The sequence below is a fragment of the Phyllobates terribilis genome, unplaced genomic scaffold, assembly GCF_046119375.1.
Source record: "Phyllobates terribilis strain yellow unplaced genomic scaffold, ASM4611937v1 Scaffold_11__3_contigs__length_659146591, whole genome shotgun sequence".
Classification (NCBI taxonomy): Eukaryota; Metazoa; Chordata; class Amphibia; order Anura; family Dendrobatidae; genus Phyllobates; species Phyllobates terribilis.
In genome coordinates, this window is record NW_027362771.1 from 129,326,959 (window position 1) to 129,341,338 (window position 14,380).

At 45.9% G+C, this 14,380-nt stretch overlaps 1 protein-coding gene across 1 annotated transcript in view; it reads left to right on the forward strand.

The window, feature by feature from the left end:
* Nucleotides 1–13,229: 13,229 nt before the first annotated feature.
* Nucleotides 13,230–14,380, forward strand: part of PTPRQ (protein tyrosine phosphatase receptor type Q) — an 814,679-nt gene continuing 813,528 nt past the window's right edge. Inside the window, exon 1 of the mRNA XM_073651596.1 lies at nt 13,230–13,453. The gene's annotated coding sequence lies outside the window, so the exon portion shown is untranslated. The remainder of the gene's footprint in view (nt 13,454–14,380) is intronic.

The following is a 14,380-nucleotide window of genomic DNA, read 5'->3' on the forward strand; positions in this document are numbered from 1 at the left end:
AGTTCACCGGCTGAAATGCGATGTGCCTACATGGTGGAATTCAACTCTGCACATGTTGCAGCGACTGTGGCAGCACCGACAAGCCCTGGTGCAATACGTTCTGACGTATAGCCTGGGTCAACGAGATCCAGAGGTGGGGCAAATCACGCTGCAGGAGTGGTCTCAGATCAGTGACCTATGAAGTTGACGCGCCCCCTGGGCCGTGGGGTACCCGGAGCCGGGCCGGTAGACGCTGGGGGTTGTAGTCACTGTGGCGGTGACCCGGTCCGTGACCCAGGGCGGTCAATCCAAGGGTAATTTGTATATATGGGTTTTATAATGTCCGACTACGCCACCTGTGGAGTGCGGCCAAAGGGGCCGCAGCGGCGGAACAGTCCTCTGAAGCTGGTGGTTTTGCAGCAATGGTATTATTACTCCCCACAGGAAGAGTGTAGCTTCAGGGCAGTGTGGGTGGATGATGGTGGTTATAGTGCAGGGAGTCAGTAATGAACACAGAGTCCATGTGATGCAGTCCCAAGATCTTTACTCACAGTTGTTGCAGTCCAGATTACAGGTACCAGAGCAATCTCCCCCGTCGTGTTGTGCGTACTTAGTGAGGGGCTCAGTCCACCCCCAGATAGCTCCGGAGTACTTAGCAGGACCCCCTTCTGTGTGTCCTTTCTCTGGCCTTCTCCCTGCATCTCACACCCAGTGACACTTCTATCCGGTATCCTCGGGCCTTGGCGGGCGACGTGTGTTCCGTCCCCTGGGTCCTATGTGGCTACCTTCTTAGTGAGACTGGTGTGGACTTTGGCCTGCAGTACATGAAATGCTGTAGCCTCCGGTTTCTAGTTGAGCTTTGCTGTTTCTCCGCTAGTTGAGGGACCGGTTCCCCTTATCTGGCCTGACCCCTCTACCTCCTGGTAGCAGCGGGCATACGGATGGCCTTCTGCACGGCCCGTACCCCTAGGGACCCTTCGGTTCCTGGAGCCTTCCTGCTCCCACTCCTCTCTTCTCTCCTTCAGTCCTGGGCCTCCCAGGCTAGGCCCACCTCCGGAGCAGAGCCTCTGCTCCTGTCACTTCTCCTCCTCTGACTGGCTTGCTCTTTCTAAGATGGCTTCCTATTTATACTCTCCCTGTCATGTGCTCCCCTAAGCTGCTTTCTCCACCCACACCCACTACATAGGACCCTCCCGCCAGCTAGGGACCTGGGACTGTGCTCTCCCTTAGGAGCAATCTCGCCCTACCCCCACTGCGGGCATGTGTTGGATGCAGGTGTTAGGGTCCCGAGCCATACTCCTTCCTTACCTGAGGGTGAGATACCACACCTCTGGGTGAGATGCAGTACCTCTGTGGCGACTGAACCCTCAGGGGCGCCACACACCCTTCTGCACAGTTTTGAAATGGCGACGAAGATGTTTAGTGCTGACGATGCCATTATCAGCATGACTATTCCGGTGATTTACATGCTGGAGCACACGTTAAACAGAATTCAGAGTCAGGTGGTGGGACAAGAGGAGGTGGAGGAAGTAGAGAAGGAGTCGTATGCGGAAGGGATAACATCTCCAAGGTCCAGACGGTCGGCAGCACCAAGGCGGCAGGCATGGGAGGGTGAGGGAGAGGGATTAACCAGGGCGCATGGTAGCAGACAAACTGTTGAGGAAGGTGCAGGAGCCGAGGAAGAAGTGGAGGACGAACTGGCGATGGGCATGGAAGACTCATCAGATGAGGGAGACCTTGATCACATTTCTGCTGTGTGAGGTTGGGGGGAGAGGGCAGAGGAAGGAAGCATGATTCTTACCTCGCTACCAACACAACAAGGACTTGGTCCTCCTGGATGCGCAAGACACCTGAGTGCTTTCTTGCTGCACTACCTGCAACATGACCCTTGGACCTGGGACTGTGCTCTCCCTTAGGAGCAATCTCGCCCTACCCCCACTGCGGGCATGTGTTGGATGCAGGTGTTAGGGTCCCGAGCCATACTCCTTCCTTACCTGAGGGTGAGATACCACACCTCTGGGTGAGATGCAGTACCTCTGTGGCGACTGAACCCTCAGGGGCGCCACACACCCTTCTGCACAGTTTTGAAATGGCGACGAAGATGTTTAGTGCTGACGATGCCATTATCAGCATGACTATTCCGGTGATTTACATGCTGGAGCACACGTTAAACAGAATTCAGAGTCAGGTGGTGGGACAAGAGGAGGTGGAGGAAGTAGAGAAGGAGTCGTATGCGGAAGGGATAACATCTCCAAGGTCCAGACGGTCGGCAGCACCAAGGCGGCAGGCATGGGAGGGTGAGGGAGAGGGATTAACCAGGGCGCATGGTAGCAGCCAAACTGTTGAGGAAGGTGCAGGAGCCGAGGAAGAAGTGGAGGACGAACTGGCGATGGGCATGGAAGACTCATCAGATGAGGGAGACCTTGATCACATTTCTGCTGTGTGAGGTTGGGGGGAGAGGGCAGAGGAAGGAAGCATGATTCTTACCTCGCTACCAACACAACAAGGACTTGGTCCTCCTGGATGCGCAAGACACCTGAGTGCTTTCTTGCTGCACTACCTGCAACATGACCCTTGGATTGTCAGAATTCGAAGTAATCCCGACTACTGGGTTGCCAGTGCCACACTCTTAGATCCCTGGTACAAAAGTAAATTTGCCGAAATAATTCCTGCCATAGAAAGGGATTCACGCATGCAGGAGTATCAGCAGAGGCTGTTGCAGAATCTTACATGTGCTTTTCCACAAAACACCAGTGGTGCACGTAGTGAATCTCACAGTTCTAACTTGCAAACCGTGGGACTGTCGAGTCTTCATCACTCAAACCGTAACAGTAACACAGTATTTGCTGGTAACAGCAATTTTATGGAATCGTTTCACCACTTTTTTAGACCATCCTTTGCAAGGCCACAGGAGACAAGAAGTCTGACACATAGTCAACGCCTAGAGAGGATGGTACAGGAGTATCTCCAAGTGAACATCGAAGCTATGACTGTGTCACTGGACCCTTGCTCATTTTGGGCTTCCAATCTGGAAAAATGGCCAGAGCTCGCCACTCACGCCTTGGAGATCTTGTCATGCCCTGGAGCCAGCGTTCTCTCTGAACGTGTGTTCAGCGCTGCTGGTGGTGTGCTGACAGATAAGCGCACGCGTCTGTCCACTGAGAATGTAGACAGACTCACGTTCATAAAGATGAACAAATCATGGATCCGCAAGGACTTTTCTACCCCTGTGTTATCCTGGGGAGACTAAAAGCTTGAGGATTTGGTAAAATCACCTCACCAACCGTTTTAAGCAACTCTGGGGCAATTGATGCCACTTAAGTGGTGTCTGTGCCACAATTTTTGGAAAAAATGGAGACTCTTTTTGGAGTCCCCTTGCTGTGTTTTACGTGACGTTGGCATCGTCAATTCCAGGTGGGTTGGGTCGCCCCCCCCTTTTTAACTGTAAGAAACTACATACACTATGGCTTGGGGTAACACAGATGGTTGAGTCTGAAGAGCTGTTTACTCAGAGGTCTGTTCAAAAGCTTCAGTGTCTGCTAGTCAGTGTAGAATTTTTAACTGCATTTAGCCTAGACAATACTTTGGGCGTAGTAGCCCAGCTGCGAAGCAAGCTGCACCGCCTGTGTATCTAATAAGAATTTTTAAATGCATCTAGCCTAGGCAGACTGTGGGAACCCCCAACCAAACCCAGACGCTCAGCCCCCCTACCGCCCCCCTTTCCTTGACAATACAATAATGTAACTCTTACAACTGGATGGGTGAGGATCGGTCACAGCTTTATTAACTCTTTATACTCATTCCATTAGAAAGGCATTTGATTTCTAAAATAATTCAGCTTGTTGCAGCATGCCCTGGGTCTCCACACCGGCAAGTTGGCCAACAAATGTAACTCTCCAACATGTCCTTTCTATTTCCAGGCCACGGAGGATCCTGCGTACTCGTATGCAGGACACTGACCCCCATCCATCACTCTTAACGCTTGTTCCACTCCGTCCTGGAGTCCTGACAGGAATATGTTCAGTCCAATATCCATTAAGTGAACACCGTCGGGCCGTATGAGGCCTGCTTTATCTCCTTCCAGTTGTCGGTGTTGTATCACTACACTGCCTCTGTCTCTTCTAAATTTTGCCATCCGAATATTTATTACCCGCCTTGTCCGTTCGATGGCCGTGATGTCTCGCGCACCTTGCCATACCGCTATCGGCACAATCTCTGACCATACTATAGTTAGTTTTGTGAAAAATTCTCTGAATCGCTCAGTGTCTAATTTCATTATTGCCATTAGTTATGCGCTCTTGTGATGACCTAGGTCGTTTCCCCCGGCCTGTATAACTAAGATGACCGGACCTCTTGCCTCTCTCCCTACCGTGATTACCTCCATTGGTACCTGTGGCCATAGCAGGCCTCTAATACCTCTCCAGTTGAAATATGTGTTATGAAACTCTAATTTCCTCCCGCCTGGGCGGACTTTCGCCCTTTTTTCTGCCCAATATATATATACGAGTGGCCTATCACCCACACTGTTGGCTTAGCGTCACCTGTAAAAGAAACAAACCACGTTAGGATAACAAGTCCGGTCTTATGTATCTCGCCAAATGCGTGGATCGCCATCTCCCTATCCTCTGAACTTCCATTTCTGACAGTCCTGCTCTTGCTGCTTCCATGGCCGCGCCTATGCGGAATGAGTGTGTCCCGTAATCTTTGGGGTGGTTCCCTGCCGATGTTATGAATTTATTAAATATAGCTTGGAACTGGTATCTTGATAATGGCGTTCCATCAATGTGTGATAGGAAGAAATTACTTTGTGATCTGATGGTTATATATGTTTTTACTATTGTTACCCGACTCAGTGTACCGTTTGTGGGTTGTAGAAGTACCCAAGTGCCCCTGCCCGCTGGAACCGTTTTCGATTGGCGTATGTGTAGACGTATTGCATTATTGGCTATGACTACGTCTTGGTGTAATAAGCCTCCACTGGTGGTAATTTTGGATTGAAGGACTAATTCGCTTATGCATAGCGCCCCGAAGAAGGCAATCACAAATGCAGTAGACAGTAGTGTTGCTTCAAATTGTGAGTGTCATGTTAATGGTGTTAGGGATATGATATGAGAAATCAATTTTAGTGACACGGGACGGGACGTCTACACTCCTGACTTGGCTGACCCCTTTTCAACCCTTTTATGGATTGTCTGATGATGAATCTCTTTGTCACATCTCCCCAATTCAGTAGTTGGAAGTGAAATGCTACTCCAGTCAGACACCGCTGTGCTGACGCCCCTGATATGCCCCTCATCATTAGCTGGTGGAGAAATTCTATGGTGACTTGTAATCTGGCATGTTCACATTGGTCAACCCGTCTGCCTGCTACTAGTCGTGTCCACTCTTCTCATGCCTTACCGTATGCTTGACACGTCGATGGGGCAACTGACGCTCTGATTAATGGCATCAACTATTCGCCACTAGATCCCATAGGGAGGGTGGGCAACTGTTGCCCGATGGGTGGGTGTTGAGGAGGAGCTCTGTGAAAATCTGCTAATTGAATTGTGATAAAGCGTTAGCAGCAGCTTTAGACCCCTCAGCATCGTGGCTAGCGCGGACCCATACATTGTATTTTAGGCACAGGAATGCTAGCCGGCGTAGAAGGCCTAGCACTGGGAAAGACGATGATGCCATCTTATTAATGCAGTGCGCTAGGCTGGTGTTTTTTGTTATGAAGCGTATATTTTTGTTAGCCAGGAGCGCTCCCCATATTTCTATTGCTACCACTATTGGGAAGAAAAATTATTTTCCGGGCTAGGTGCAGCTAAAAATTATTATTAATTTCAAAGCTGGTGGAGCTTGGTATAGATGGCCTAATACAATGAGTAGCACACACTGCTACTATGCCCAAAATTATTTTCCAGGCAAGAAGCAGCTTAAAATTATTAGTAATTTGAAAGCTGGTGGAGCTTAGTATAGATGGCCTAATAGAATGAGTACCAAACACTGCTAATATGCCCAAAATTAGTTTACAGGCAAGATGCAGCTAAAAATTATTATTAATTTTAAAGCTGGTGGAGCTTGGTATAGATGGCCTAATACAATGAGTACCACACACTGCTAATATGCCCAAAATTATTTTACAGCCATGATGCAGCTAAAAATTATTATTAATTTCAAAGCTGGTGGAGCTTGGTATAGATGGCCTAATACAATGAGTACCACACACTGCTAATATGCCCAAAATTATTTTACAGGCAAGATGCAGCTAAAAATTATTATTAATTTCAAAGCTGGTGGAGCTTGGTATAGATGGCCTAATACAATGAGTACCACACACTGCTAATATGCCCAACATTATTTTACAGGCAAGATGCAGCTAAAAATTATTATTAATTTCAAAGCTGGTGGAGCTTGGTATAGATGGCCTAATGCAATGAGTACCACACACTGCTTCTATGCCCAAAATTATTTTCCAGGCAAGATGCAGCTAAAAATTATTAGTAATTTGAAAGCTGGTGGAGCTTAGTATAGATGGCCTAATAGAATGAGTACCACACACTGCTAATATGCCCAAAATTATTTTACAGGCAAGATGCAGCTAAAAATTATTATTAATTTCAAAGCTGGTGGAGCTTGGTATAGATGGCCTAATACAATGAGTACCACACACTACTACTATGCCCAAAATTATTTTCCAGGCAAGATGCAGCTAAAAATTATTAGTAATTTGAAAGCTGGTGGAGCTTAGTATAGATGGCCTAATAGAATGAGTACCACACACTGCTAATATGCCCAAAATTATTTTACAGGCAAGATGCAGCTAAAAATTATTATTAATTTAAAAGCAGGTGGCGCTTGGTATAGATGGCCTAATACAATGAGTACCACACACTGCTACAAGCCCAAATATTTTTTCAGAGCTAGATGCAGATAAAAATTATTTTGAATTTGCAACCTGGTGGAGGTTAGCATAGATGGACTAATAGAACAAGTCCCACACCTGCTACAAGCCCAAATATTTTTTCAGAGCTAGATGCAGATAAAAATTATTTTGAATTTGCAACCTGGTGGAAGTTAGTATAGATGGACTAATAGAACAAGTCCCACACACTGCTACAAGCTCAAATATTTTTTCAGAGCTAGATGCAGATAAAAATTATTTTGAATTTGCAACCTGGTGGAGGTTAGTATAGATGGACTAATAGAATAAGTCCCACACACTGCTACAAGCCTAAATATTTTTTCAGAGCTAGATGCAGAAAAAAATTATTTTGAATTTGTAACCTGGTGGAGGTTAGTATAGATGGACTAATAGAATGATGCTATGCCCAAAAGGTTTTACTTCACTAGGTGCAGTAAAAAAATTTGTATTCTATACACAGGTGGTGTAGCTTGCAACACAGATAGGCTACTCCACTGACTAACACACACTGGAAGAGGCCAAAAAGGATTTGCTTTGCTAGATTTAGCCAAATGCTGTGAAAAAAAACTTGCACAGCACTGGCACAGACCTGCCTGATAAAAGTCGTAGGAAATGATGTAACCTAGTCCTCAAAAGGACTGCAATCTCAAATATTCCCTACTCCCAAGCTATCTGTAGATTTGTACGAAAATTGGCTTGAAATTAACACTCACAGTATAGCGCACACAGCAACAGCGGTGCCGACTAACACACAGCTGCAGCAGTGAGAAAATGGTGGCTACGTGGAAAATGGCTGGGTCTTATAGGGCAAGGACATGTGACATACACTGCCAATGACACATGCCCTTGCTTGTGTGAAAAAAAGCAGTTTGCTCCGTGTGTGCGCTGCTGATAGGCTGACAGATTGCACCTCCCCACTGTAAATGCGGGAAAGAGAAAAAAAAATGGAGATCTTCATTATTTATGCAGAGATCCATCCCCTGCCCCTTCCCCCGCCCCGCTGTACACTCAAACTGCGTATTAACATTCATTTTCAGCATTACTGAGAAAAAATCCAGTTATGATTTTGGTGCACGAACAGTTATCGAACATAACCTCGAACAGCCAAAATTTTTTTCAAATTGTTCGTGTTCGCCGAACGGCTCAAACACCGCCCAAAACAGCTCGAATTTGAGATTGGCGAACAATTCGAGTCGAACACTGCTCATCTCTAGTCTTCTCCCTCCTGCCCTGCGCTTCCCCACTCTCAGTCCCACTCGGGTGCTCTGAAGTCCCTCCTGTCTCACTGGAGTTCCCGGACCTGCTTGACCCTCATGGAGATTAGAATGAGGCTTTGGCAACTGCACTATGTAAGCCAGAAGCCTCCGGTTTTTCCAGCCGAGACCTGGAGTGACACGGCTGGTCCAGGGGCCGGTCCCCTTCTTGCGGCCTACGATCCCTCTGTCTTCTGACAGATTCGGGGCGTACGGGTACCGTCCTGCACTCGCCGTACCCACTAGGATCCCTTTTACAGAACAGAGCCTACTCCTCTGCTCCCCTCCTGGGCCTCTAGCACTGGGCCCTACTTGTGGGGCAGAGCTCCTAAGGAGACTGACTGACTGTCCTCTCTCACTCCTCTCACTCATCTTCCCTCCTAAGATGGCTTCCCTTTATATACCTGCTTCTATGGTGCTCCTCTAAACTGCTTCCTCCACCCACACCCACTATTGGTTCCCCTTACCTTTGGGCTCCCCCCACTCCAGCCAGGGACAGGGCTCAGCACTGTGCACATGCATCTTGCCCTTCCAGCCGGCCTGGAGCAGTGTAGTGTTGAATGTGGGTGTTGGGGTTCCGGCCAGCACTACCTCCTTACTGGAGAGAAGGAGATACCATACCTCTGGGTGAGGTGCAGTACCTCTGTGGCAACTGAACCCTCAGGGGCGCCACACTCCCACAGGCAAGAGATTTGTTTAGCATAGTGCTCCTGTGTTCTCTATAAAAGAGCTCATGCCCAACATGTCTGGTGGTGAATTTTCTCCAGGAGAACAATAGGACCAACAATCCAAAATCAGCCATGCTGGATGCTTAACCCCTTTCTGACGTGAGGCATAATAATACGTCCTTGTGCCCTGGAAATTAATGACCAGGTACGTATTATTACGTCTCAGCAATCGCGCCGAGTGTCATTCTGACAGCTGACACCCGACACTCAGTGCAAGTAACAGTGCCCGCACCGCTCCTGACACGTTAACGCCCAAAATGCTGCGATCGCAGCATTTAGCGAGCTAGCAGAGGGACAAAAGCCCCTCTGCTCTTGGATCGGAGACCCCGCAACATTAAATAAAACCAATTCTTCACTTGCTGCTGATTTGTTCATTCTGCCTCCCAAAGATCGAAGTATGGGTCAACTCACAGTGTGACATGGCATCGTCAAACCTGCCCACCAAAATATGAACTCTAATAATTCCTTCTGAGCTTTGCACTGTGCCTCAAAAGTAGTTTTCGACCACATATGGGGTATTGGCATACTCAGGAGGAATTGCACAACAAATTTTGGGGTCCAGTCTCCTGTTATCCTTGTGAAAATGAAAATATTGGGGGTTAAAACAACATTTTTGTGGGAAAAATGTTGGAAAATATATTTTTTCATTTTTACAGACCCATGTTGTAAAATTCTGTGAAGCACCTGTGGGTTCAAGGTGCTCACCACACATCTAAATAAATTTCTTGAGGGGTCTACTTTCCAAAATGGGGTCATCTGTGGGGGGTTTCCACTGTTTATGCACATCAGGGACTCTCCAAATGCAATATGACACCTGCAGACCATTCCATCAAAGTCTGCGTTCCAAAATGTCACTCCTTCCTTTCTGAGCCCTGCCGTGTGCCCAAACAATAGTTTCCCCCCACATATAGGGTATCTGCATGCTCACGAAAAATGTGATTTTTTTATTTTCATGGCTCCATATTATAAACTTCTGTGAATCACTTGAGGGTTCAAGGTGCTCACCACACATCTAAATAAGTTCCCTGAGGGGTCTAGTTTCCAAAATGGGGTCACTTGTGGGAGATTTCCACTGTTTAGGCACATCAGGGGCTCCCCAAACACGATATTGCGTCAGCTAATTATTCAAGCAAATTTTATATTTAAAAAGTCAAATGGCGCTCCTTCCCTTCCGAACCCAGCAGTTTGCCCAAACAGTGTTTTTCCCCCACATATGGGGTATTGGCGTGCTCATGAGGAATTTCACAACACATTTCAGGGGCCATCTTTTCCAGTTCCCCTTGCAAAAATAAAAAAATTTGGGTCTAAATTAACATTTTTGTGAAAAAAAGTTAAATGTTCATTGCTTTCTTCCACATTTCAAAAATTCCTGTGAAGCACCTGAAGGTTTAATAAGCTTATTGAATGTGGTTTTGAGCACCTTGAGGGGTGCAGTTTTTTGAATGGTGTCACTTTTGGGTATTTTCTCTCATATAGACCCCTCAAAGTGACTTCAAATATGATGTGGTCCCTAAAAAAATGGTTTTGTAAATTTTGTTGGAAAAATGAGAAATCGCTGGTCAACTTTTAACCCTTATAACTTCCTAAGAAAAAAAAATTGGGGTCCAAAATTGAGCTGATGGAAAGTAGACATGTGGAAAATATTATTTATTAACTATTTAGAGTGATATATCTCTCTGATTTAAGGGCATGAAAATTCAAAGTTTGAAAAGTATGACATTTTTACATTTTTTTCCAAATTTCTTATTTTTTTCACAAAGTAATGAAAGTCATATCAAATAAATTTTACCACTATCATGAAGTACAATATGTCACAAAAAAAAACAATCTCAGAATCTGTGGAAGCATTCCAGAGTTATTACCCCATAAAGTGACAGTGGCCAGAATTGTTAAAATTGGCCTGGTCATTAATGTGCAAACCACGCTGGGGGGTAAAGAAGTTAATTATCAGTAAAATAATTTGTCCTTGGCTCCCATACACAGTAGACTAATGGCTGTACCTGTCGATATTCGTGGGTTTGGCTGACTTTTGTCTTATCTGTTGGGGTACTTAATACCAATTTCACATTTGCCTGTAAGTATTTTTTAACGACTTACAGTTCCAGCAAAGTGGATGACATTTATAGAAATCTCACTCCACTGTGCTTCTTTTTAATGCAGTGTCATGACATGCGGTGCGTGTTTCAAATCCGCTGCCTGTCAATTTCTCTTGCGGTATGCTGAGTTTCTGTGCAGAAATTCTCCACAAATTTGCATTAGCTGCGGAAATTCCACAGGTAAAAATTGCACTTGTGTTTTTAGTGTGGTTCCACTGCAGAAATGCATCAAAAATACAAGTAATCCGCACCTAAGTGCTATATATCAATAAAGTTTTGTCACAGCCAAATACCAGAAAGTATCCAAAACAAAGCAGCTTTATATAAAGCATGACATACCAACAAGAGACAACGCAGCATCAAAAACTAGATATAAATGTAGCGCCCCGAGGGTTCGGTTGCTACAGGGGTATTGCACCTCAACCAGAGGTGTAATATTTCACTCCCAGGTAAGGATGGAGTGTGGACCAGGGCTCAGTTAGCTGCATACACACACTCACCCCATTTCCAGGGGACAGCTCGACGGTGCTCCCATTTATATATATGCAGGCACAACTGACCATGTCCCTGGCTGGAGTGGGGAGGGGGGACAGAACCCAGTGATGTAGGAGCAGAGGGGACGGTTTCTGGAGCATAGGAAGGAGCTCATTGGGTGCTGGTCACCTGAGTTCATGCACAGAGGCAGATAAAAGGTGGGAGCCATCTTTAGTCAGTGTTCAGTCGGGTCAGTTCAGTACAGTAGAGAGGTGACAGGGAGCAGAGGCTCTGTAGGAGCTCTGCTCAGAAGGCAAGCCTAGAGAAAAGGCCGGGGTCAGAGAGGAGAAGAAGAGAAGGAGAAAGAAGGAAAGAGGAGAGAGAGAGGAGTAGAAAGGCTCCAGAAACAAGGAGGCAGAAGGGACCCTAAGATGGAGAGCAGAACGGACAGCAACCGTTGCAAACCCGCGTTATATCGGGTGAAGGGTCAGGTCGTGGAAGGGTACCGGATTCCCAAGTTGGAGGAGGTAAATTATCCCTCAGCCAAGAACCGGAGGTCGTGATCATCTATTGGTTCGACCCCCCGCCAAACCTGCTAGGAAGGCACCATATAGGATAGCGGGAAACGGGAGCCAACGTTTGCCCGCAAAGATCCGCGGCAGCTGGACAGAAGTTTGGTCACTGATGGGGCACGAGAGGCCAGAGAAAGGACAGAAGGGGGTCCTGTGCCATACTCCTGAATTGTCTGGGGGTTGACCGAGCCCCTCACCTGGTGGACGCAGCACGGCTTGGGCAGTCATTGCTGACAGAAATGACATGGATAACAACTGTGAGTAAAACCCTGGACTGCATCATTGGACTCTGTGTTATTTATGCTGCGCCTGCACCATCACCCCCAGCATCCTATTACCTGCCCTGAGGCTATACTCTTCCCGTGGGGAGTTGTCCTATCCCGCTGCTGCACACCAACACCAGCCTCAGCGGTCTGCCTTGCAGCGGCGGTCATCCCTGACCGCAATCCACGGGTGGCGTAGTCAGACATTCAAAACCCTACAAATAGACTGCCACAGCATTTGGTCTGACCGCCCTGAGCCACGGGATCGGGTTGCCACTACTACCCCCATCATCGCACTAAAGCTCGGTTCCGGGTACCCCACAGCCCAGGGGGCGAGTCATAAACACATGTTAAAAGCTGCACACAAAGACACAATGAAAAAAGGCAAGTTACCTAATTTAAATAATAAGTGCAGAAATGGTACAGAAATTCTACAGTGTCAAAAATGTCCCAAAAGCTCATCATAGGAACGTAGCCTTATAGAGTCAATTTAAAAAGTACAGCCTGGCTTTCATTTCATAAACTGCTCTGGAAAAATGAATGCTGCATTGTGATTGGCTGTTAATAGCTTATATACAAATTATTATTTCTGTCTACTTAACTATAACTCTTATTGTAATCTCTTATGGGAAAATAATATAGCATTACTTTTTCATCCCAGTGACAAATTCCAAATTCCAAAATGTTTATTTTGCTATATTACAGCATTCATTCTAAAAGCCGGTGACAGCTAATGTTATTAAAATGAGCTTCTGCAGATGTAATCACTTTGTAGTTTGTTTTTGGAAGTAATTGTCCCCCTCTCATGTGAAGTCTACAAGGACTCCCACTTCCAGCCTGACGGTGTCGGAGAGGTTGCTGCCTCGTTGTTGCCATGGAGAGCTCCCTTGACTTTCACAAAAGCAAAGGGAAAGAATGGGCAGCACAAATTGGGGTATATAAGAAATAGCTGACTGTGGGCGTGAAATTATAATCCATAAGAGAAGAGAAAAAAACAACATTTATTTAGGGGGAGTAGCACAGAAAAATCTTTGTCTAATTAAATGCAAGTAGTGAGGCGGAACTGCCGGCCACATTTGTTGAGCAGAAGTCACGCTGTACCAGGATGAGCTCTAAACTTCTTCTGCTGGAGCACAGAGATCACTTATGATACTGGATGCATAGGGCTGGACGGTGCGGAGGTGAGTTCCTTTCTCTTTTTATCACTTTGTATGACCTGGGTCAAATCTGACAGAAGTACATTCAACTAGTTTAATAGGCCAGAACATAATAGAATTATAGTATCAGATTCAAGACTGTGACATCTGTGCTGTCACTTCAGAAACAGGAGAGAAAATTCTATTTATACATGTTTTTTGAACATTTTTGGAGTTGTTAGACGTTCACACTAGCATAACTACCATTTATAATGAAGCCATATTTTCTATAACAAACAATTTAGCCCTAAAGGACTGAGCCACTTTGTATGTTAATGACTGAGCCTCATTTTCCAAATCTGACCACTGTCACTTTATGTGGTAATAACTCTGGAACGCTTTAACACATCCCAGTGATTCTGAGATTGTTTTTCGTGACATATTGTACTTCATGTTAGTGGTAAATTTTGGTCGATATTTGGAAACTACACTCCTCAAGAAATTTATCTAGATGTGGGGATCACCTTGAACCCACAGGTGCTTCACAGAATTTTATAATGTTGAGCCATGAAAATAAAAACTCTTAATTTTTCCAACAAAAATATTGCTTTAGCCCCAAATTTTTCATTTTCATAAGGGTAACAGGAGAAAATGGACCATACAATTTGTTGTTTAATTTTTCCAAAGCACACTGATACCCCATATGTGGTGGAAAACTACTGATTGGGTGCACGGCAGGGTTTGGAATGGAAGGAACACCATTTGACTTTTGGAGCACAAAATTGGCTGGAATCTATAGTGGACGCCATGTCATGTTTGCAGAGCCATTGATGTGCCTAAACAGTGGAAATTCCCCACAAGTGACCCCATTTTGAAAACTACACCCCTTAAGTAGTGAGCTCCCTGAACTCACAGGTGCTTCACAGAATTTTATAATGTTGAGCCATGAAAATGAAAAAAAAATTTTTTCCC